The sequence below is a fragment of the Harpia harpyja genome, unplaced genomic scaffold, assembly GCF_026419915.1.
Source record: "Harpia harpyja isolate bHarHar1 unplaced genomic scaffold, bHarHar1 primary haplotype scaffold_47a, whole genome shotgun sequence".
Lineage (NCBI taxonomy): Eukaryota > Metazoa > Chordata > Aves > Accipitriformes > Accipitridae > Harpia > Harpia harpyja.
Genome location: NW_026293404.1, coordinates 1,091,914 through 1,117,811, shown reverse-complemented (window position 1 = coordinate 1,117,811; position 25,898 = coordinate 1,091,914).

Below are 25,898 nucleotides of genomic sequence, written 5' to 3'. Positions count from 1 at the left end.
GCTTGGACCCTAGAAATGTGGCTTTGGAGTCGACCAATGAGGCTTTGGACCTTCCAAATCAGACTTTGGGGCTTCAAAATGATGCTCTGGGCCCTGAAAATGCATCTTTGAACCTTAAAAGCATGAACCCTGGAACTTTGGACCCTCCAAATAAGGGCTTGGACACTCCACATGTGGTTTGGACCCTAAAAATGCCTGTCTGGAATCGAAAACTGATGCTTTGGACCCTGAACATTAGACTCTGCAAACTAAAACTAAGCCTTTGCACCCTGAAAACGAGGGGTTTGGAGCCTAAAATGAGCATTTGGAAGGCAAATGAAGATTTTGGACCCTAGAAATGCAGCTTTGGACTCTACAAATGACGCTTTGGACCTTCCAAATCAGACTTTGGGGCACAAAAATGATGCTCTGGGCCCTGAAAATGCATCTTTGAACCTTAAAAGCGCAAACCCTGGAACTTTGGACCCCCCCAAATGAGGCTTTGGACAGTCCGGATGTGGCTCGGACCCTAAAAATGCCTGACTGGATACTCAAAAAGCAGCTTTGGACCCTGAAAAAAGGCATTTTTGGAGCATAATGGGAGGCTTTGGAAGGCTAACACTTTGGATAGTAAAAATGAGGCTTTGGACCCTAGAAATTCAGATTTGGACTCTGTAAAGAGAGTTGGACCTTCCAAATCAGACTTTGGGGCACAAAAATGATGCTCTGGGCCCTGAAAATGCATCTTTGAACCTTAAAAGCGTGAACCCTGGAACTTTGGACCCTCCAAATGAGGGCTTGGACACTCCAGATGTGCCTTGCACCCTAAAAATGCCTGTCTGGACGCTAAAAAGTGGCATTGGACCCTGAAAATGCGACTCTTGAAGATAAACTGAGCCTTTACACTCTCAAAATGAGGGGTTTGTTGCCTAAAATGAGGCTTTAGAAAGTAAAAATGAGGCTTGGACCCTAGAAATGTGGCTTTGGAGTCGACCAATGAGGCTTTGGACCTTCCAAATCAGACTTTGGGGCTTCAAAATGATGCTCTGGGCCCTGAAAATGCATCTTTGAACCTTAAAAGCATGAACCCTGGAACTTTGGACCCTCCAAATAAGGGCTTGGACACTCCACATGTGGTTTGGACCCTAAAAATGCCTGTCTGGAATCGAAAACTGATGCTTTGGACCCTGAACATTAGACTCTGCAAACTAAAACTAAGCCTTTGCACCCTGAAAACGAGGGGTTTGGAGCCTAAAATGAGCATTTGGAAGGCAAATGAAGATTTTGGACCCTAGAAATGCAGCTTTGGACTCTACAAATGAGGCTTTGGACCTTCCAAATCAGACTTTGGAGCACAAAAATGATGCTCTGGGCCCTGAAAACGCATCTTTGAACCTTAAAAGCGCAAACCCTGGAACTTTGGACCCCCCCAAATGAGGCTTTGGACAGTCCGGATGTGGCTCGGACCCTAAAAATGCCTGACTGGATACTCAAAAAGCAGCTTTGGACCCTGAAAAAAGGCATTTTTGGAGCATAATGGGAGGCTTTGGAAGGCTAACACTTTGGATAGTAAAAATGAGGCTTTGGACCCTAGAAATTCAGATTTGGACTCTGTAAAGAGAGTTGGACCTTCCAAATCAGACTTTGGGGCACAAAAATGATGCTCTGGGCCCTGAAAATGCATCTTTGAACCTTAAAAGCGTGAACCCTGGAACTTTGGACCCTCCAAATGAGGGCTTGGACACTCCAGATGTGCCTTGCACCCTAAAAATGCCTGTCTGGACGCTAAAAAGTGGCATTGGACCCTGAAAATGCGACTCTTGAAGATAAACTGAGCCTTTACACTCTCAAAATGAGGGGTTTGTTGCCTAAAATGAGGCTTTAGAAAGTAAAAATGAGGCTTGGACCCTAGAAATGTGGCTTTGGAGTCGACCAATGAGGCTTTGGACCTTCCAAATCAGACTTTGGGGCTTCAAAATGATGCTCTGGGCCCTGAAAATGCATCTTTGAACCTTAAAAGCATGAACCCTGGAACTTTGGACCCTCCAAATAAGGGCTTGGACACTCCACATGTGGTTTGGACCCTAAAAATGCCTGTCTGGAATCGAAAACTGATGCTTTGGACCCTGAACATTAGACTCTGCAAACTAAAACTAAGCCTTTGCACCCTGAAAACGAGGGGTTTGGAGCCTAAAATGAGCATTTGGAAGGCAAATGAAGATTTTGGACCCTAGAAATGCAGCTTTGGACTCTACAAATGACGCTTTGGACCTTCCAAATCAGACTTTGGGGCACAAAAATGATGCTCTGGGCCCTGAAAATGCATCTTTGAACCTTAAAAGCGTGAACCCTGGAACTTTGGACCCTCCAAATGAGGGCTTGGACACTCCAGATGTGCCTTGCACCCTAAAAATGCCTGTCTGGACGCTAAAAAATGGCATTGGACCCTGAAAATGCGACGGTTGAAGATAAAATGAGCCTTTACACTCTCAAAATGAGGGGTTTGTTGCCTAAAATGAGGCTTTAGAAGGTAAAAATGAGGCTTGGACCCTAGAAATGTGGCTTTGGACTCAACCAATGAGGCTTTGGACCTTCCAAATCAGACTTTGGGGCTTCAAAATGATGCTCTGGGCCCTGAAAATGCATCTTTGAACCTTAAAAGCATGAACCCTGGAACTTTGGACCCTCCAAATAAGGGCTTGGACACTCCACATGTGGTTTGGACCCTAAAAATGCCTGTCTGGAATCGAAAACTGATGCTTTGGACCCTGAACATTAGACTCTGCAAACTAAAACTAAGCCTTTGCACCCTGAAAACGAGGGGTTTGGAGCCTAAAATGAGCATTTGGAAGGCAAATGAAGATTTTGGACCCTAGAAATGCAGCTTTGGACTCTACAAATGAGGCTTTGGACCTTCCAAATCAGACTTTGGAGCACAAAAATGATGCTCTGGGCCCTGAAAATGCATCTTTGAACTTTAAAAGCGTGAACCCTGGAACTTTGGACCCTCCAAATGAGGGCTTGGACACTCCAGGTGTGCCTTGCACCCTAAAAATGCCTGTCTGGACGCTAAAAAGTGGCATTGGACCCTGAAAATGCGACTCTTGAAGATAAACTGAGCCTTTACACTCTCAAAATGAGGGGTTTGTTGCCTAAAATGAGGCTTTAGAAGGTAAAAATGAGGCTTGGACCCTAGAAATGTGGCTTTGGACTCAACCAATGAGGCTTTGGACCTTCCAAATCAGACTTTGGGGCTTCAAAATGATGCTCTGGGCCCTGAAAATGCATCTTTGAACCTTAAAAGCATGAACCCTGGAACTTTGGACCCTCCAAATAAGGGCTTGGACACTCCACATGTGGTTTGGACCCTAAAAATGCCTGTCTGGAATCGAAAACTGATGCTTTGGACCCTGAACATTAGACTCTGCAAACTAAAACTAAGCCTTTGCACCCTGAAAACGAGGGGTTTGGAGCCTAAAATGAGCATTTGGAAGGCAAATGAAGATTTTGGACCCTAGAAATGCAGCTTTGGACTCTACAAATGAGGCTTTGGACCTTCCAAATCAGACTTTGGAGCACAAAAATGATGCTCTGGGCCCTGAAAATGCATCTTTGAACCTTAAAAGCGCAAGCCCTGGAACTTTGGACCCCTCCAAATGAGGCTTTGGACAGTCCGGATGTGGCTCGGACCCTAAAAATGCCTGACTGGATACTCAAAAAGCAGCTTTGGACCCTGAAAAAAGGCATTTTTGGAGCATAATGGGAGGCTTTGGAAGGCTAACACTTTGGATAGTAAAAATGAGGCTTTGGACCCTAGAAATTCAGATTTGGACTCTGTAAAGAGAGTTGGACCTTCCAAATCAGACTTTGGGGCACAAAAATGATGCTCTGGGCCCTGAAAATGCATCTTTGAACCTTAAAAGCGTGAACCCTGGAACTTTGGACCCTCCAAATGAGGGCTTGGACACTCCAGATGTGCCTTGCACCCTAAAAATGCCTGTCTGGACGCTAAAAAGTGGCATTGGACCCTGAAAATGCGACTGTTGAAAATAAAAATGAGCCTTTACACTCTCAAAATGAGGGGTTTGTTGCCTAAAATGAGGCTTTAGAAAGTAAAAATGAGGCTTGGACCCTAGAAATGTGGCTTTGGACTCAACCAATGAGGCTTTGGACCTTCCAAATCAGACTTTGGGGCTTCAAAATGATGCTCTGGGCCCTGAAAATGCATCTTTGAACCTTAAAAGCATGAACCCTGGAACTTTGGACCCTCCAAATAAGGGCTTGGACACTCCACATGTGGTTTGGACCCTAAAAATGCCTGTCTGGAATCGAAAACTGATGCTTTGGACCCTGAACATTAGACTCTGCAAACTAAAACTAAGCCTTTGCACCCTGAAAACGAGGGGTTTGGAGCCTAAAATGAGCATTTGGAAGGCAAATGAAGATTTTGGACCCTAGAAATGCAGCTTTGGACTCTACAAATGAGGCTTTGGACCTTCCAAATCAGACTTTGGAGCACAAAAATGATGCTCTGGGCCCTGAAAACGCATCTTTGAACCTTAAAAGCGCAAACCCTGGAACTTTGGACCCCCCCAAATGAGGCTTTGGACAGTCCGGATGTGGCTCGGACCCTAAAAATGCCTGACTGGATACTCAAAAAGCAGCTTTGGACCCTGAAAAAAGGCATTTTTGGAGCATAATGGGAGGCTTTGGAAGGCTAACACTTTGGATAGTAAAAATGAGGCTTTGGACCCTAGAAATTCAGATTTGGACTCTGTAAAGAGAGTTGGACCTTCCAAATCAGACTTTGGGGCACAAAAATGATGCTCTGGGCCCTGAAAATGCATCTTTGAACCTTAAAAGCGTGAACCCTGGAACTTTGGACCCTCCAAATGAGGGCTTGGACACTCCAGGTGTGCCTTGCACCCTAAAAATGCCTGTCTGGACGCTAAAAAGTGGCATTGGACCCTGAAAATGCGACTCTTGAAGATAAACTGAGCCTTTACACTCTCAAAATGAGGGGTTTGTTGCCTAAAATGAGGCTTTAGAAAGTAAAAATGAGGCTTGGACCCTAGAAATGTGGCTTTGGACTCGACCAATGAGGCTTTGGACCTTCCAAATCAGACTTTGGGGCTTCAAAATGATGCTCTGGGCCCTGAAAATGCATCTTTGAACCTTAAAAGCATGAACCCTGGAACTTTGGACCCTCCAAATAAGGGCTTGGACACTCCACATGTGGTTTGGACCCTAAAAATGCCTGTCTGGAATCAAAAACTGATGCTTTGGACCCTGAACATTAGACTCTGCAAACTAAAACTAAGCCTTTGCACCCTGAAAACGAGGGGTTTGGAGCCTAAAATGAGCATTTGGAAGGCAAATGAAGATTTTGGACCCTAGAAATGCAGCTTTGGACTCTACAAATGAGGCTTTGGACCTTCCAAATCAGACTTTGGAGCACAAAAATGATGCTCTGGGCCCTGAAAACGCATCTTTGAACCTTAAAAGCGCAAACCCTGGAACTTTGGACCCCTCCAAATGAGGCTTTGGACAGTCCGGATGTGGCTCGGACCCTAAAAATGCCTGACTGGATACTCAAAAAGCAGCTTTGGACCCTGAAAAAAGGCATTTTTGGAGCATAATGGGAGGCTTTGGAAGGCTAACACTTTGGATAGTAAAAATGAGGCTTTGGACCCTAGAAATTCAGATTTGGACTCTGTAAAGAGAGTTTGGACCTTCCAAATCAGACTTTGGAGCACAAAAATGATGCTCTGGGCCCTGAAAATGCATCTTTGAACCTTCCACCTTTGAAGTGGGGTTTGGAACTTACAGATGAGGGTTTGTATCCTAAAACTGAGGTTTTGGACCTTAAAAGTGACTTTCTGGACCCCCAAAAGGAGGCTTTGGGCCCTAAAAATGAGGCTTGCATCTTGAAAATGAGTGTTTGGCTCTTAAAAATGAGTCTTTAGAGACTAAAATGAGGCTTTGGGGCCCTTAAATAGGTTTTTGTGCCTTTAATATGCAGCTTTGGGCTCTCAAAAGGAGGCTTTGGGCCCTAAACATGAGGGTTGGGCCTCAAAAATGATGATTTGGGCCTTAAAGAGGAGGGCTTTTTTACCCAAAGTGTGCACAGACCTTGTAGCCCAAGGGGCAAGACTTGGATGGTATTCATACCTCAACCAGGCATGTCCTTGAGCAGCCTGATGGGCCCTGCTGTGAGCATGGGGTTGGGCTGGAAACTGCTTGATGTCCTGATTTGACGAGCTCAGCTGGACAGGGTGACACTACAGACTCCCCGGTGAGACACATCTCACCCCAACACTGAGCTCCTGGTTCCGGGTAGATCTCTCAAGTTTGGCACTTCAACAAGATATTCAAATTCCCAGCCTGGCACTCTCAGATCTCTTGCAAACGGTGCAGAAAGATCTGCCCCTGCAGAGTGAAATTCAGCTTTACAGACACTCATCACACTGTTCCCCTCAGGAACAACCTTCACTCAAGGTCAGGCTTGAATTTTTAGGGACCCTTGCCCCAGATGCTGGAGGGGGTCCTAAGCAGAAGCTTCCCGTAAGGACGGTTTGGTTCCTGGGTTGAATAGGATGGATTTGGGCAAGGAGGAAAATGCCAGGAAACAGGAGGCTACGTGATGAGTGTCATAGTGCTGGGACTGGAGATGGACCTTCTTGGCCCATGGGATGGCCACATGGGGCACCTACTTGGAGGATTTCCTAAGTAGAGATATAAATAGGATATAAATTGGGTAAATTGGGAGTCAAGAGCCCCAAGTGGAAGTAGAAAGTCCAGCCCAGCAGAGCTGGGCTCAGCCTTGCTCTCTTTCCTTCCCTGGTCCCTTATGGCCCTGGGTGAAAGCTCAGGTGGCCTCCACTGCCCCTGCCATAGGTGCCCTCCATGCCTCCCGAGCTGCGCTCGCATCTTCTCCTTTCCCCTCCAGGGACTTTCAGTTCTTCACAACATTGCTCCAAGCGTCTGGTTGCCCTCCCTTGCCCCAGCAAGCAGGTTCCTTTCCATAGCGGCCATGAAAAAGGTCCCTTGGATGGAAGAGGTCCTGAAAGAAGGTCCCTCAGATGGCCCTGCTTCCAGGACCATGCTGGGCTGATCTCAGAGCCATGGCCAACTGTAAAACCCTTCTCCCCCATTCCAGTGAAGGACCATTGCAAACAATTTAAAAAGTCAACACTCTTTTGCAACCTCTCCTTTGTGTTTTTACTCATCTCTTTCCCGAGCTCCTTGTGTCCCAAAGACAGATGGGTTTCTTGAAAAGAAGAGAGACTTCTAAAACAGTACTGCACGTTTTGGGAGCTCTTTGCCCACAGGAATGGCTTCAGGTCAGGACACTGAGGGCAGGGCAGCTGTTTCTCTCCCTCTGTTTGCCCCTTCTCTGCAGCCTCTCCAGCAGCAGTGGTTTGCTCCCAAGCTGTGCCAGGCGCACCCAAAAAGCCTTTCTTTTCCCACCGGGGATGTGAAGGAGCAACGAGCTGGGAAGAAACAGTCCCCTCTCCAGCCCAGAGCAGCCTTGTGGTTAGTTAGACCTTCCAAACATGGCCAAATAACATGCCCTTGTGTGTTTCCTGAGGCTACAGAAAAGAGAACGCCACTGGAAAATGAGTACCGCGCCCCAGGTGATGGAAAAGCCCAAGGTGGCAACATAGCCATGACATCAGTTAGAACTAAGGGCTCTTTGAAGAGTCCCCACTGTCCCTCTAAATCTGCATTTCTAGAAGGAAGCAGCACCCCAGAACACAGATTCAAATCACGTACCTGTTTTGCTCCGGGCACCCCAAGCTCTGGTCATTCTGGCTTGGGTCACTCCGTCCTGGGTAGCCGTGATCTTCTCTTCTGGTAGTAGCATCGCATTGACCCCTCATCCACCAGTGGCATCAGAAAAGAGGTGTTATAGAGGGCTCACCTCCTGCCGCACCCAGTTCCCAGGAATTTAGGAACTTTGCCCTTTTGGGCATGAGGCCATTTGAGGGCTACAACCCAGCCCTGCGCCACGCTCTCCCGGGGCAAGCCTTCCCCGCAGCGTGTGCATCGGGGCCGGGGGTGACAAGCAGGTGGCACTGCAGGAGCAAGGCAATAGCCCGTGGGCTGGCTCCCATCTTTCAGGCTCTGGGACGTCCTGAAGGGGAGTGCTCAGGAGATGTCCGCTTGGGAAAACAGGAGCGTTTCTGCTCTACCCCCGCAGTGCCGTTCGTTGGTTGAACTGCAGGTCCCCAGCACACAGCCCTGGCCTGCAGCCCGGAGGAACAGACAGGTAGTGCTGGTGCAACTGCTCGCTGGCACGTGGGCTCTTCTCCCCGAGAAGTCTAAGCGATCCTTCTTGTCCTCTGGCGCTAAGACACCAGAGCCAGAGGCACCAACCACTGAAAAACAAATCTCTTGGGCATGTGAAGCACACTGTGAGACTATCCATAGCGCAGAGCACAGTAACGTGTGGCGTTGTCTTTTCTCCTGCAGGGGCAGATGCTGGGAGAAGGTCTGAGGCTGCTGGTCACGAATTGCTGCACAAGTACTATATCCCAGTGACTGCAGTAGCCTTGGCTGTGGTGCTGTCTGGGCTAGTTGGATCTTGCATAGTCATTTCACGGCTGAGGAAGAGAGACCCGTGAGTTGGCTTTTCCCCAGAGTTAGTTATTGCTGCAGTTGGCAATGGGGTATTTGCAGTTAGAGTATCCTGGAGTGCCAAGGCAGCTGCTGGCAGTACTCTGCTGGGGTTTCTGCTGTAAGATTTTTTTTACCTGGCCTCTTAATTCCTATCAATGAGTAGTCTTTTCTGAAACCCATTTCTACAGAAGGAGCCAGGGAGATGAAGCAGCACTGGGACAAGCTGATACTGACTCTGCCTGGAAAAGTGAAGATCCAACTAGAGATAAAGGCAAAGCAGAGTCAGGAGCAGGAACAAGAAAAGTTGAGGTTGCTCAAGAAAATGGGACTTTCAACAACAGCTCCAGCCCATCACTGTGGCCTTTTGTGGCAGAGCTCACGCAGCTGTACAGGAGCGCAAGCGCAGACCCCTCACCTCTGCCCGCTTGTCCCAGCTGCTCCTTCACCAACGATACCTCTTCAGTGGACAATTCGATTTCTCTCGACTCACCTCAGCCTAACCCCTTCTGGTGTCCCTGTCACCAGTTCCAACAGGGATACTGTACCTCAGAAGATGAGTCTTTTTTAGAGTAAATAAAAAATACATTTTGGCCAAAAGCAGTGCGTCCTTGGCTGTTTTGGCCGTTTCCGTCGGGGTATAACGCACAGAGCTGGGACCAGCGCTGGATCTGTGAGAGAAGCTGTCAGAGACCTGCGCTCCAGTGAGGGACCCCTTTGTCCCAGCATCAGCCTGGTTTCCCAGCTGGGGCTGTCAAGAAGGCTTTCACCCACCAGAATGGGGACGTGCTGGTGGGACGTGAGGTGCGAAGGGTTGTCCTTGAACTGACTGGGGATGCTGCCCTGAATGCAGATGGACTGGGCAGAGAGGGAAGGGGGTGCTGGAAAGGATGGCCGACCAGTGCTGAGCACATCAAGGAGGGCTGACGGGGTGGCAGAGGCTGCGGGGCTGGAGCAGTGTTCCCCACCCCAGACCCTGGAGATGATAAATGAGCGGAAAGCTGGAGTGGGGCTGGGTGGGAGAAGGAGCGGAAGGAATGTGATATTGGTAAGCAGGCTGGCATTAAAAATGGAACAGAGTATAACGAAATATTAATAATACTGTAAAAAGAAATGGGTTAAGCTTTGCAGACTGCCAGCAAAGGGGAGGAACACCTTTGGAGTACATCTAAAGTCACGCTGGCCAAATACAGCAGATCCCGTTAAGGCTGACGTGGAGACCTGACTCGCGAGGGTCTTCTCGGAGCATGTCAGATGACGCAAAGGACGGACCTCAAACCCAGTCTTATCACAATTCCGCTCTGCAGTTGCGACTGAATGGTACAGCAGCCAGGCAGAACATCGTTCTAGGCTGCCTTGCTGGGCAGTACGAGCACCTCCTCCCAGCGCTCCTCCCCCTGTGCAGAGCACCCCATGGCCAGCCCCGGGGAAGCCCACCACGCCGGGATGTATGATTTTTTTCAAAAGAATCCAGGTACTGAGCAGTCTTGCAGGGAGCCATAAGTGGGAGACAAGTCCTGAAAACTGGGGGTGTGCAAGCGGTGCCCATGCTGGAGAAAAGGCAAAGGGGGAGAGCGAGGTTCAGGTGTCTCCTGAGAGGGCCTGACTCCGTCCCCTCGGGGTGTGGGTGCTGGGCTGGGGGGGGAGAGCTGCGGGTGGCACTCCCTGATGCAGGGATGGTTTTTGTCGGTGCGGCTCAAAGGAGCGATTGGTCAAAGAGCTGCGCTCCCCCACGTGCTCTCCATCTGGCCTCCTGAGTTCTGTTCAGTGGGACAGCTTGTCCCAACGGGTCAGCGAGAGCCTCCAGGCAGCAGCACTAGCGAGCCTCGGAGAGTGAACGTGGGCGAGCGCAAAAGAAATTGCGCGCAAACGTGAAGGGTGGCCGAGAAGGGGGAGCAAAGCCATGACACTGGGAAAACTGGATTACGGCCGTCCCAGAGTGTAAGCAAAGCTGAGAGGAGAAAGAGAGGCTCCAGAGTGCATTGATTTGCAATGGCTTTGCAAGGTTCCTTTGTTTCTGCTGAAACCAAGGAAATGTTGCAGCCCCAGGATGTTCACTCATTCGGAGATGCTAACAAAGTGAGAAAGAACATTTCCTGGCAATGTCAGACCTCCTGTGAGATCACCAGTAGCGCGCAGGACCCACTAACGTGCAGAATTGTTCCTCCAGGTGTGGATGGCAAGAGAAACGCAAATGCCGCAGACGCTAAGGATTTCCAGAAGTACTGCATAGAAGGTGCCATGGTGGTCTTGGGCTCCGTGCTGCTTGGCATGGTCTTGTGTTGCATGGTCCGTCTGTGGAGGAAGAGAAGACAGTGAGTTGTTGGGAGGGTTTTTTGCCAAACTTGTGTATTAGATGGCTGAGATGTATTATACGGCTGAGATGTATTAGACATGAAGCATTTAGAGGTAAGGTATTCTGGAGTGCTGAGTTATTTACTGGCCAGACTCGACCGAGTCGGTTTCTGCTGTGTCATGTTTCAACTGACCTCTCAATTCATGGGCATTCTTTTCTGAAACGCCTTCTTCCTGTGGGAATTGTTAGTTAAAAGTGACCCTGCCTGGACAAGAGCAGACCCAGCGACAGACGTATGCAGAGCAAGGTCAGAAAGTAAAACCAGCAAGGGATGACATGGCCACAGAAAGTGAGACCTGCAAGAGTGCCATCTCCCTACCATGCCCAGCTTTGGTCCCCTCGGTCTGCAGGGTCAGGTCTCCTTCCCGGCACGTGTAGAGCAGCCCGGTCAGGATGGTCAGGGCCGAGAGGAGACGAGCCGTGGGCAGGCGAGCAGAGCCCCAGCCGAGGGGTGCGGGGCGTCCCGTTTTCTGCATGGAGCTCTCCGTGCCCACAGCTCCCACGTGCAGCCGGGTGCCCGCACCCCACAGTGCACCCAGCGCTGCCCCGCACCCCACAGTGCACCCAGCGCTGCCCCGCACCCTCGCACCCGCCCAGCACCACAGCCACACTGGGGCCTCACCAGACTCTTCTCTCCACAGGCACCTCGCCGCAGCTTCAGGAGCCCGTATCACTTTGTATAAACTATGCATACCTTGCTGGAAGTGATCCAAGGTGAGACCATTGGAGCTCTCTGGGACTTCAGCGGGCTGTGTGACCCAGTGTCTCCACCTCAGCTGGGAAGCTTCTCAGGGTAGATTTTGTGAGGACTGAAGGATCGTCTTTTGATGATTTCATGAGGGCTTAAAGCCTTGAACAAGGATTTTGGCCCGAAAACGGGACTTTGGGCCCTACAAATGGGTCTTGGACACTCAAAATGAGGCCTTGGACATGAAGGAAACGGGGCTTTGAGCCCTAAGTAAGGCGTTTCTACCCTAACATGAGGGTTGGGACCCTAGCATGGAGTCTTTCAACCCTGGAATCAAGGATTTGGACCTGAAAATGAGTCTTTGGGACCTAAACCTGAGGCTTTGAGCCCTAAAATGGGGTTCTGGACCCTCCAAATGAGGGCTTGGACACTCCAGATGTGCCTTGGACCCTAAAAATGCCTGTCTGGACCCTAAAAAGAGGCTTTGGACCCTGAACATGAGACTATGCAAACTAAAACTAAGCCTTTGCACCCTGAAAATGAGAGGTTTGGAGCCTAAAATGAGCATGTGGTAGGCAGAATGAAGACTTGGACCCTAGAAATTCATATTTGGAGTCTATAAAGAGGCTTTAGACCTTCAAAATCAGATTTGGGGGCATAAAAACGATGCTTTGGGCCCTGAAAATGCATCTTTGAACCTTAAAAGTGCAAACCCTGGACCTTTGGACCCCCTCAAATGATGCTTTGGACAGTCCGGATGTGGCTCGGACCATAAAAATGCCTGTCTGGAAACTAAAAAAGCAGCTTTGGACCCTGAAAAAGGCATTTTTGGAGCATAATGGGAGGCTTTGGACGGCTAAGACTTTGGAAAGTAAATACGAGGCTTTAGACCCTAGAAATGCGGCTTTGGACTCTACAAATGAGGCTTTGGACCTTCCAAATCAGACTTTGGGGCTTCAAAATGATGCTCTGGACCTGTTAAAATGCATATTTGAACCTTAAAAGCGTGAACCCTGGAACTTAGGAATGAGGCTTTGGACCCTGACGGGGAGGCTTTGGACCCTAGAACTGGAACTGTGGGCCCGGAATAAAGGCTGTGGGTACTAAAACATGGGCTTGGACCCTAAAACCAAGGATTCGGGCCCTAAAACGGGGCTTTGGGCTCTATGAATGGGTCTTTGGACACTCAAAATGAGGCCTTGGACATGAAGGAAAAGGGGCTTTGAGCCCTAAGTAAGGCGTTTCTACCCTAACATTAGGGTTGGGACCCTAGCATGGAGTCTTTCAGCCCTGGAATCAAAGCTTTGGCCCCTAGAAATGAGGCTTTGGGACCTAAACCTGAGGCTTTGAGCCCTAAAAGGGGGTTCTGGACCCTCCGAATGAGGGTTTGGATGCTCCAGATGCGGCTTGGACCCTTAAAATGCCTGTCTGGAATCTAAAACTGATGCTTTGGACCCTGAATATGAGACTGTTGAAAATAAAACTGAGCCTTTACACTCTAAAAATGAGGGGTTTGTTGCCTAAAATGAGGCTTTGGAAAGTAAACACGAGGCTCTGGACCCTAGAAATGCGGCTTTGGACTCTACAAATGAGGCTTTGGACCTTCCAGATCAGACTTTGGGGCTTAAAAATGATGCTCTGGACCCTTTAAAATGAGTCGTTGAACCTTAAACGCGTAAACCCTGGAACTTAGGAATGAGGCTTTGGACCCTGAAAAGGAGGGTTTGGACCCTAAAACCGAAACTGTGGGTTCTCCAAAAAGGCTGTGGGTACTGAACAACAGGCTTGGACCCTAAGTACGAGGATTTTAGTCCTCAAATGGGGCACTGGACCCTTACCATGAGGCTTTGGACGTGAAGGAAATATGCAGTTTTGCAGCCTAAAATGAGGCCTCGATAGCAGACTCTGGGCCTTCCAAATGATGGTCTGCGCCCTCAAAATGAGTCTTTGAACCTTTACGAAGCATGTGACGGAATTACTCCTTCATTGTTTATCATGTTGAGCAGCTGCATGGATTACTAATGTTTCACAGTATTAATTCAGCAGGCTCTCAGTCACTTACTGAGGACCTGCGATGGGTAAGGGGTCTCTCTTCCTTGGGCAAGGATCTGAAACCTTGAGAGGTGTCCCTGCTCAAGGGGACAGTCGCTGGGCGTGCAGTCCAGCTGCACTTCAGGGAGAGCTCAAAGCGGGCACAACCTGATGAGCGAAGTGGCTGGCTGCTAGCCAATAGCCGAGACGGGCTAGATGTCTTCGTTTCCTCTCCGGTATCTTGTTCTGTACTTTGGTTATCTTGCACTTTTGGGTGTCGAAACCACCTTTCGAAGTCTTTTCCGAGACACCTTCGCTCCCTCGCCTGTGAGCCAGGGGCTCCCCAGCTTGCAAGTTCACCCCCAGGACGCCAAGGAGCCTGTCGCTCCTTAGTCACCCCGCACCAAAGCACGGCTAGGGGTCAAATGTATCCATCCCACCCGTGCCGGCGAAGGACCGCCGTGAACAACTACAAAAGCCGACGCTCTTCCGCAGCTTCCCGTCCCCTCAGAGCTTTCCCTCCCCTCAGGGCTTTCCCGCCTCTCTGCCGCCTCCCGAGAGCGGCGCTGGGATTGGGCAGTGCAGGCCCAGCTCTGATTGGCGGCGCTTCCCGCGGCAGCAGCCGATTGGCTGTCGCTCTGCCGGCCGGGGAAGGCTCTGGGCTGGAGGGGGGGAGCGCTCCGGGGCGGGGGGGGGCGGTTGTCATGGCAGCGGCGCGGCCCAGCCCCTGCCGCGGCCTGCGCTGTCAGGCGCTGGTGGGGGGGGGCTCGGGGCCTGCCCTCAGGAGCAGCACCGCGAGTTACCGCTGGGAAGTGTCAGGGAAATTCCCTTCCCCAGCGGGAATCCTGTCGGCCAGGCTTTAGGGCAGGAGAGCGTATGAACTTTGTGGCTGTAGCTGTGAGTTCAGCACAGGGGCTGCAGGGTGAGGAGGTGCTGGAATGTGGCCGCAGGCGCTGGGGTTGCTGCTGCCGAAGGAAGCCAAACAAAAGGCAGGGTGCTAGGGCAATCCAGCTTGCTTAGAAGAATGAGCACTGCCTGCGACTAGCGTCAGGCTTCAGACCACCCTGTCAGGATGGCTTTGTCCCCTCAGAGCAAGTAGCGAGGCTTTAAAAACGAGGCTTGGGGCCCTAAAACTTAGGGTTTGGACCCCAGGAAGGAGGCTTTAAATCCTCAAAAATAATGAACGTTTGGGCCCTACGATGAGGCTTTCAGCCCTCCCAATTAGGCTTTAGGCCTGAGAGAGTTAGACCCCCAAATGAATGTCTGGACCATAAAAATGAGTATTTGGACACCCAGCGTGCGGCTTTGGCCCTTAGAAATGAGTCCTTGTATGCCCCGAATAAACCTTTGGACCCTGAACCTGAGGATTTTCTTTTTAAGTGGGGGCTTAGACCCTACAAATGAGCATTTGGGCTGTCAAAATGAGGCTTGAGACCCTTCAAATGAGGAGAGGGATCCTACAAATGAGGCTTTGGGCCCTACAAACGAGACACGCAGGGAGAAATTGTGGCTTTAAAGATGAGGCTTTGGACCCTAAAAATTAAGATTTGGACCCTAGAAATGAGGCTTAGAACCCTAAAAACGAGGCATTGGACCCCGAAAATGAGACTTTGGAACCTCAAAATTTGGGACTAGAAACAAAAGACAAGAATTTGGACAATAAAATGAGATTTTGGACTCTAAAAGAACGATCGGGGTCTTATAAATGAGGCTTTGGAGCCTCCAAATAAAGCTTTGGACCCTAAACCCAGTCCTTCGTTCCCTAACAAGAGGGTTTAGACCCTACAAATCAGTATTTAGCCACTCAAAATGAGGCTTTGGACTGGGAAATCAGGTTGTGTCCTATAATAAGGATTTGAACCCTATAAATGCATCTATGGATCCTAATAACGAGGGGTTGGGCCATATAAATGGGAACTTTGACTCTCATCATCCCAGTAAACTAAAACTGAGGCTTTGGGCTCCAAAAATGAGGCTTGGTACCCTAAAATGGGGGCTAAGGCCCTACCAGTGAAGCTTTGGATTCTAAAAATGAAGGTTTTGATCTGAAACTGCCTCTCTGAGCCCTAAAAATGAGGCTGTGGACAAAGAATGCCCCAAGCCTGTCAGTGTTTAAGAGGCATTTGGACAATGCCCTCATTAACATGCTTTAACTCTGTCAGCCCTGAATTGGTCAGGCAGTTGGACTAGATGATTGATGTAGGTCCCTTGCAACTGAAATAGTCTATGCTGTTCTATTCTAAAAAACCGAGGCTATGGGAGCTAAACTGAGGGTTTGGACCCTAAAAATGAAGCTTTGGACATTCAAAATCAGACTTGGGGCATTAAAAGTGATGCTTTGGGTCCTTAAAAAGGCTTTGCACCTTTGAAGTGGGGTTTGGAACTTACAGATGAGGGTTTGTATCCTAAAACTGAGGTTTTGGACCTTAAAAATGACTTTCTGGACCCCCAAAAGGAGGCTTTGGGCCCTAAAAATGAGGCTTGCATCTTGAAAATGAGTGTTTGGCTCTTAAAAATGAGTCTTTAGAGACTAAAATGAGGCTTTGGGGCCCTTAAATAGGTTTTTGTGCCTTTAAGATGCAGCTTTGGGCTCTCAAAAGGAGGCTTTGTACCCTAAACATGAGGGTTGGGCCTCAAAAATGATGATCTGGGCCTTAAAGAGGAGGGCTTTTTTACCCAAAGTGTGCACAGACCTTGTAGCCCAAGGGGCAAGACTTGGATGGTATTCATACCTCAACCAGGCATGTCCTTGAGCAGCCTGATGGGCCCTGCCGTGAGCATGGGGTTGGGCTGGAAACTGCTTGATGTCCTGATTTGACGAGCTCAGCTGGACAGGGTGACACTACAGACTCCCCGGTGAGACACATCTCACCCCAACACTGAGCTCCTGGTTCTGGCTCTCAAGTTTGGCACTTCAACAAGATATTCAAATTCCCAGCCTGGCACTCTCAGATCTCTTGCAAACGGTGCAGAAAGATCTACCCCTGCAAAGTGAAATTCAGCTTTACAGACACTCATCACACTGTTCCCCTCAGGAACAACCTTCACTCAAGGTCAGGCTTGAATTTTTAGGGACCCTTGCCCCAGATGCTGGAGGGGGTCCTAAGCAGAAGCTTCCCGTAAGGACGGTTTGGTTCCTGGGTTGAATAGGATGGATTTGGGCAAGGAGGAAAATGCCAGGAAACAGGAGGCTACGTGATGAGTGTCATAGTGCTGGGACTGGAGATGGACCTTCTTGGCCCATGGGATGGCCACATGGGGCACCTACTTGGAGGATTTCCTAAGTAGAGATATAAATAGGATATAAATTGGGTAAATTGGGAGTCAAGAGCCCCAAGTGGAAGTAGAAAGTCCAGCCCAGCAGAGCTGGGCTCAGCCTTGCTCTCTTTCCTTCCCTGGTCCCTTATGGCCCTGGGTGAAAGCTCAGGTGGCCTCCACTGCCCCTGCCATAGGTGCCCTCCATGCCTCCCGAGCTGCGCTCGCATCTTCTCCTTTCCCCTCCAGGGACTTTCAGTTCTTCACAACATTGCTCCAATTGAATTGGTCTAAATTATATAAGATAAAGCAAGATAAAAATGAATCTCCCTCTGTGTTTTTGGAAAAATTGAAGGAAACTGCTAAAAAATATACTGATTTGAAATTGGAAACAGAGGCAGAACAACAGCAATTGACTTTGATTTTTATGGGGCAGTCAGCAAAAATGATGACTTTAAATGAATGAAGGGGACCGGAGGGGAACCCAGCTGAACCTCTGGTTACAATTAAGCTGGGAAATGATAAAGTTGAATTTTTAGTTGATATGGGAGCAGTATATTCTGTTCTGAATATTTATAAAGGGAAATTGGGAAATAAAACAGCGAATATAATTGGAGCGACTGGGAAACAAGAAAATAGACCATTCTTTCAACCCCTTGATTTAAAATTTGGAAATAAGGCAATTACACATGAATTTTTGTATGTGCCAGAATGTCCGATACCCTTGTTGGGTCGAGATTTGTTATCCAAATTAAATGCACAGATAGCTTTTGAGGGAGGAGAAATTCTTTTAAAGATACCAGAATCAAAGACAGGAGAAATATTGATGATATAAGAGAAGGTTAAGATTTAGGAGATGCCACAAGAAGTTGATGATGCTGTGATCCCTACAGTTTGGAACACAGAGATACCTGGAAAATCTAAAATGGCACAGCCTGTAAAAGTAGAACTGAAGGAAAATGTGAAACCAGTGAGATTAAAACAGTATCCAGTTAAATCTGAGGCTAGATTGGGAATCAAGAAATTAATTGATAAATTTTTGGAATATGGAATCTTAGAGGAGTGTGAATCTGAATATAATACTCCAATTTTACCAGGGAAAAAACCATCAGGAGAATATAGATTAGTACAGGATCTGAGGGCGATAAATCAGGTAGTGAAAGACATACATCCTGTAGTGGCCAATCCATATACACTTTTAACAGCTCTAGGGGAGAACCACCAGTGGTTTACAGTGCTTGATTTAAAAGATGCTTTCTTTTGTATACCCCTGGAAGAAGGAAGTCGAAAATTATTTGCTTTCGAGTGGGAAAATCCAAAAACAGGACGAAAAACACAATTGACATGGACAAGATTGCCGCAAGGATTCAAGAACAGTCCAACAATTTTTGGGAGCCAATTAGCAAAAGAACTTGAGATGTGGAAACGAGATGGTCCCAAACCTGGACATTTGCTCCTACAGTATGTAGACGACATATTGATAGCAACAGAGGAGAGACCAGCGTGTATAAAGGTAACAATTGATCTTTTAAACTTTTTGGGGTTAAGCGGATACAAAGTCTCTAGAACTAAGGCCCAGATAGCAAAACAGACTGTGATATATCTGGGTTTTGAAATCTCACAAGGGCAAAGACAATTGGGAACAGACCGCAAAGAAGCAATTTGCAGTATCCCGGAGCCGAGAAATACCCACGAATTGAGAACCTTCTTGGGAATGACTGGGTGGTGTCGGCTATGGATAATGAACTATGGTCTGTTGGCTAAACCATTATATGAAGCTCTTAAAGGTCCACCATTTGAACGGGGTCCAGATCAGCAGAGAGCTTTCAAGAATCTAAAACAGGCCCTGATGACAGCACCAACCCTGGGACTTCCGGATCTGACTAAAGACTTCCAGTTATTTGTACGTGAGAAACAACACATTGCACTGGGAGTGCTGACTCAGAAGATGGGAAGTTGGAAGCGACCGGTTGGATATTTTTCCAAACAATTGGACTTTGTAAGTAAGGGCTGGCCTGCTTGTTTGAGAGCAGTAGCAGCCACTGTGATGATAATACAGGAGGCCCGAAAATTGACTTTGGGAAGGATGATGGTGGTGTATGTACCACATATGGTGATATCAGTGTTAGAGCAAAAGGGGGGCCATTGGCTCTCCCCAAGCAGAATGATGAAATATCAGGTAATTTTGATGGAGCAAGATGATGTAATTTTGAAAACCACTAATTTAACTAATCCTGCAGTCTTTTTGAGTTCTATACAGGAAGAAGGACAACTGGAACATGATTGCCTGACTACCATTGAGTATGTATATTCCAGTTGAGAGGATCTGAAGGATGTACCTATGGACAATCCAGACTGGGAATTGTACACAGATGGTAGCAGCTTTGTTGAAAATGGAATCCGCTATGCAGGATATGCGGTAACAACTGAAAAATCAGTTATAGAAGCCAATGCTTTGCCAAACACAGCTTCAGCTCAGAAGGCGGAATTAGTGGCTTTGACAAGGGCTCTAGAATTGAGTGAAGAAAAGAAAGTGAATATCTGGACTGATTCGAAATATGCATTTGGTGTGGTCCCTGTCCATGGGATTTTATGGAAAGAAAGAGGATTATTATCCTCTCAGGGGTCCAACATTAAATATAAAGAGGAGATTTTACATTTACTACAAGCAGTTCGGAAACCAACTGCAGTAGCAATCATGCACTGTAAAGCACATCAGTCAGGGAATACAAAAGAGATTATAGGGAACAGATTAGCAGATAAATCAGCTAGGGAAGCAGCCAAAAGGAATGCCCTACAAATGGCATTAATTCCTACAAAAACTATTGCAATACCAAAGGAAAAACCTAAATATTCAGAGGAGGATGAGAAATTGGGGAAACTATTAAATGCAAGGAAAAATTTGAAAGGATGGTGGGTGACATCAAAAGGACAAGTAGTAATTCCACCATTTGTAATGAGGGAAATAATACAGACAAAACATAAGGAATGTCATTGGGGGGCAGAAGCATTAATAACTCTTTTGAAAAGACAAGTAGTATCAGTAAAAATGCTAGAAATAGCTAAAATGACAACTGCGAAATGTGAGATATGTTTAAAGAATAATCCAGTTGTAAAAAGGAAGGTTCAAATGAGAATGTTGAAATCAGGAATGGAACCAGGGGATTATTGGCAAATAGATTTTTCGGAGTTACCTCGACAGAATGGGTATCGATACATTCTGGTGGGGGTTGATACGTTTACAGGATGGCCAGAGGCCTTTCCCTGTCAGACCAATCAAGCAAAGGAGATCATTAAATGGTTATTACAAGAAATTATCCCGAGATTTGGAGTACCAATTGGAATCTCTTCTGATAGAGGTTCCCATTTTGTTGCAGAAGTGGTCCAGGGTGTTAGCAGAATTTTGGGAATTACATGGGACTTACACACACCTTGGAGACCACAATCTAGTGGGAAGGTGGAAAGAATGAATCAAACATTGAAAAGACAAATTAGTAAAATATGTCAGGAAACTAATTTGAAATGGCCTCAAGCACTCCCACTGACCCTTTTACGAATTCGGGTTCAGCCAAAGAGTGGGACATTAATCAGTCCCTATGAGCTATTATATGGTAAACCTTATGAATCTCTTGAACCAAATCTGAGCATACATTTAAAAGGAAAACAAGATGTATATAACTATCTGCTTTCTTTAGGAAAAACTTTAACTGCACTTCGGAGTGTGGTTGTTTGGAACAGACCTCTGTCTTTGGAAAATCCAGTACATGATTTCCAACCAGGTGATTATGTCTATGTGAAGACATGGACTTTTGAACCTCTTCAGGAACGCTGGAAAGGACCCTTTCAAGTATTGTTGACTACTTTCACCGCTGTCAAGATTGCTGAATCAGATGCATGGATCCACTATACTCGGGTGAAGAAAGCTCCATCATCTTGGAAAGTTATATAGAGAGACCCTAGAACCTTAAAACTGACTTTGAAGCATGCCTAATCTTCCATATAATTTTGAAATCTGGGGGAAATGCATTTTGATTTGGAAAATAATATTGGTGGGGGTCTGGTCTGAGATTGTGGCTGAACAACAAGTAACAGTGAACTATGGAGGTATTCTGGGATTGGGATGTAACTTTACTCAGATTCCAGAATTTGATCCTGACAAATTAGAAATTAGTTGGATGAGAGATAAAGGAAAAGGCAAGTATCTACCAGGACAAATTGAACTGAAGAAAAAGACAAGAAATAAGAAACAAACTGAACAATTAATTTACCTCCCAAAGAAAACTCAGGAAGAAAATTTGATGGTAGGATTGATTAAGGGATTTGCTAATTTCCAGAATGTGACACAAATTACTGCCTGTTTACCAATACCAAGGGCAGTTGGTGAATCCGTTCCATGGGGAATTTTGACAATGAATTTAACTAATTTAGAACATAGAAATGTGACTACCCACTGTGAACAAAGGCCAGTAGTTGGATGGCAAGAACAAGTGACAATTATCAAGAAGCAATGGAAGTCTCCAGGGAGCAGGGCAGATTGTGAAAAATTATTAAATTCTGTTTTTATTGAAGTTGGGAGATTTCATAATGTAGGATATTGTACTTATGATAAACAAGTTAAGAAAAATACAACTCGAATGATCATGGAATGGAAATGTGACAAGGCTAATCAGACAATGTTAGAAAGGACAATTAGTTGAGACTCAGTGTGGTCTATGACTATACTGTCTCAATTCCAATATATGGCTAAAGCTCCTTGGTGTTTTACTTAGGATGGAACCATTTTTACAACTTGGCCAGCGGTAAATGATAAAGGGAGTACATTACGAGAAAAGGAAAATTCAGTACCGTGGTGGAAATGTGAGAAAATATACAATTACAGTACTAAAGACATGGCAATCCAAAGAATTCCACCTTTAGCAGCAGCCGTGAAGTATGGCTGCTTGTGTAGAGGACTTAAAAATGATCTTCAATTGACTGAAACCTTTAAACCTAAAAGAGGAACAATATTTAGTTGCAGAAAAACTACTATTCAGAGTCCAGGACACTTAGTTTGGGCAATGAGTGATGGAACCTGGACAACCCACCTGCCTCTTGATGGGAAGGTAAAACAAATCACTTTGGGAATGCCAACATTATGCCCAATTTGGAAAAAGTCTCCTTTTAAAGGATCATTAGAAAATTTGAAATTGAAACGGGCAAAAAGGTCAGAAATAGATGATGAATGGAATGAACCCTCCACTGGAGTTAGAATTAGTTGAGCCCTAGAATCTCTACTAACCCCTTTGGCAATATATAGGAATCGAGACTGGCTGTACCAACTAACAGGACAAGTAGAGAAACGGGCCAATGTGACCAGAAAAGGATTTAGAGATCTAAATATACAATTACAGGCCACTTCCAAAATGACTCTGCAAAATAGAATGGCTTTAGATATGCTTTTACTCAAAGAACACGGAGTGTGTGGATATTTAAAAGACAGAATAGACCATTGTTGTATACACATTCCGAATGTAACTCAGGATGTGGAACATGATTTGGAATTATTGGGAAAAATTGAGAAAGACACTCAAGAGTTGCAACAAGATATGCAAGAGAGTTGGATAGACAAGATCTTTAAGGGATTAGGTTAGAATCTGAGTTCTTGGATCAAATCATTGATTAGTACAATATTAACCTTGTTGATAATTTTTGTAATGATCATTTTGATTTATTACTTTTTGAAAAGGCAAATTACTCGTAAAACTTCTTTTAATCGCATGATCATCCAAGCTGTTGCAAGACAGCAAGATGGACAAACAATCTCAGAGTTTCCTCCACCATATAGTAAGTGATTAGTAAAATGATAGTGAAAGTATTGAAATGATTTTCAAAACTTTCAAAGGGGGGAATGTTGAAAATATTCTGATAAAGAAATTAAAATCCAATTATATATATATAAGAGTTTGGTTTGATTAAGAAGTAGAAAATTGTGAAGCATAGGTATGGGAGTGTTAAGTTTGAAATGTAGTCATAGGAACTTAGAAACTTTAGGAACTGTGTTATGTGTGACTATAGGAACCTTAGTATTGTTAAGTTTGAAATAAGCAAACCATAGAAACCTCACCAGGAAGATACTGGTCTTTCTATGTTTTGTTTCAAAAACTAAGGAAACCGTCATGGACACCAGTTTGCTGCTTGGAAACCCCCTTACCCTTCCCATCTCGTAGAGTTAAGTGAAATTGACCAATGATTGTTTTAACATAGGAATATTAATAAGGTGGTATGATTAAAAGACCAATCATTGAAAAGGAATTAACATTTTGCTTGGAAATCTAGTGAATATGTATAACAGGTGTGTATTTAACTGTATTGTTAGACAAGACAGGTGCACACGATAGGTGGAGCGATCCCCCGTGTGCCCAGCGCTGCAATAAAGGAGTGCCTGCTTCTTAACTTCTCATTGCTGTTAAGGAGATTTATTCCGGATTTCGGCAACAATAGACTCCAAATATGAATTTCTAGGGTCCAAGTCTTCATTCTGCCTACCAAATGCTCATTTTAGGCTCCAAACCTCTCATTTTCAGGGTGCAAAGGCTTAGTTTTAGTTTGCATAGTCTCATGTTCAGGGTCCAAAGCCTCTTTTTAGGGTCCAGACAGGCATTTTTAGGGTCCAAGGCACATCTGGAGTGTCCAAGCCCTCATTTGGAGGGTCCAGAACCCCATTTTAGGGCTCAAAGCCTCAGGTTTAGGTCCCAAAGACTCATTTTCAGGTCCAAATCCTTGATTCCAGGGTTGAAAGACTCCATGCTAGGGTCCCAACCCTCATGTTAGGGTAGAAACGCCTTACTTAGGGCTCAAAGCCCCGTTTCCTTCATGTCCAAGGCCTCATTTTGAGTGTCCAAGACCCATTTGTAGGGCCCAAAGTCCCGTTTTCGGGCCAAAATCCTTGTTCAAGGCTTTAAGCCCTCATGAAATCATCAAAAGACGATCCTTCAGTCCTCACAAAATCTACCCTGAGAAGCTTCCCAGCTGAGGTGGAGACACTGGGTCACACAGCCCGCTGAAGTCCCAGAGAGCTCCAATGGTCTCACCTTGGATCACTTCCAGCAAGGTATGCATAGTTTATACAAAGTGATACGGGCTCCTGAAGCTGCGGCGAGGCGCCTGTGGAGAGAAGAGGCTGGTGAGGCCCCAGTGTGGCTGTGGTGCTGGGCGGGTGCGAGGGTGCGGGGCAGCGCTGGGTGCACTGTGGGGTGCGGGCACCCGGCTGCACGTGGGAGCTGTGGGCACGGAGAGCTCCATGCAGAAAACGGGACGCCCCGCACCCCTCGGCTGGGGCTCTGCTCGCCTGCCCACGGCTCGTCTCCTCTCGGCCCTGACCATCCTGACCGGGCTGCTCTACACGTGCCGGGAAGGAGACCTGACCCTGCAGACCGAGGGGACCAAAGCTGGGCATGGTAGGGAGATGGCACTCTTGCAGGTCTCACTTTCTGTGGCCATGTCATCCCTTGCTGGTTTTACTTTCTGACCTTGCTCTGCATACATCTGTCGCTGGGTCTGCTCTTGTCCAGGCAGGGTCACTTTTAACTAACAATTCCCACAGGAAGAAGGCGTTTCAGAAAAGAATGCCCATGAATTGAGAGGTCAGTTGAAACATGACACAGCAGAAACCGACTCGGTCGAGTCTGGCCAGTAAATAACTCAGCACTCCAGAATACCTTACCTCTAAATGCTTCATGTCTAATACATCTCAGCCGTCTAATACATCTCAGCCATCTAATACACAAGTTTGGCAAAAAACCCTCCCAACAACTCACTGTCTTCTCTTCCTCCACAGACGGACCATGCAACACAAGACCATGCCAAGCAGCACGGAGCCCAAGACCACCATGGCACCTTCTATGCAGTACTTCTGGAAATCCTTAGCGTCTGCGGCATTTGCGTTTCTCTTGCCATCCACACCCGGAGGAACAATTCTGCACGTTAGTGGGTCCTGCGCGCTACTGGTGATCTCACAGGAGGTCTGACATTGCCAGGAAATGTTCTTTCTCACTTTGTTAGCATCTCCGAATGAGTGAACATCCTGGGGCTGCAACATTTCCTTGGTTTCAGCAGAAACAAAGGAACCTTGCAAAGCCATTGCAAATCAATGCACTCTGGAGCCTCTCTTTCTCCTCTCAGCTTTGCTTACACTCTGGGACGGCCGTAATCCAGTTTTCCCAGTGTCATGGCTTTGCTCCCCCTTCTCGGCCACCCTTCACGTTTGCGCGCAATTTCTTTTGCGCTCGCCCACGTTCACTCTCCGAGGCTCGCTAGTGCTGCTGCCTGGAGGCTCTCGCTGACCCGTTGGGACAAGCTGTCCCACTGAACAGAACTCAGGAGGCCAGATGGAGAGCACGTGGGGGAGCGCAGCTCTTTGACCAATCGCTCCTTTGAGCCGCACCGACAAAAACCATCCCTGCATCAGGGAGTGCCACCCGCAGCTCTCCCCCCCCAGCCCAGCACCCACACCCCGAGGGGACAGAGTCAGGCCCTCTCAGGAGACACCTGAACCTCGCTCTCCCCCTTTGCCTTTTCTCCAGCATGGGCACCGCTTGCACACCCCCAGTTTTCAGGACTTGTCTCCCACTTATGGCTCCCTGCAAGACTGCTCAGTACCTGGATTCTTTTGAAAAAAATCATACATCCCGGCGTGGTGGGCTTCCCCGGGGCTGGCCATGGGGTGCTCTGCACAGGGGGAGGAGCGCTGGGAGGAGGTGCTCGTACTGCCCAGCAAGGCAGCCTAGAACGATGTTCTGCCTGGCTGCTGTACCATTCAGTCGCAACTGCAGAGCGGAATTGTGATAAGACTGGGTTTGAGGTCCGTCCTTTGCGTCATCTGACATGCTCCGAGAAGACCCTCGCGAGTCAGGTCTCCACGTCAGCCTTAACGGGATCTGCTGTATTTGGCCAGCGTGACTTTAGATGTACTCCAAAGGTGTTCCTCCCCTT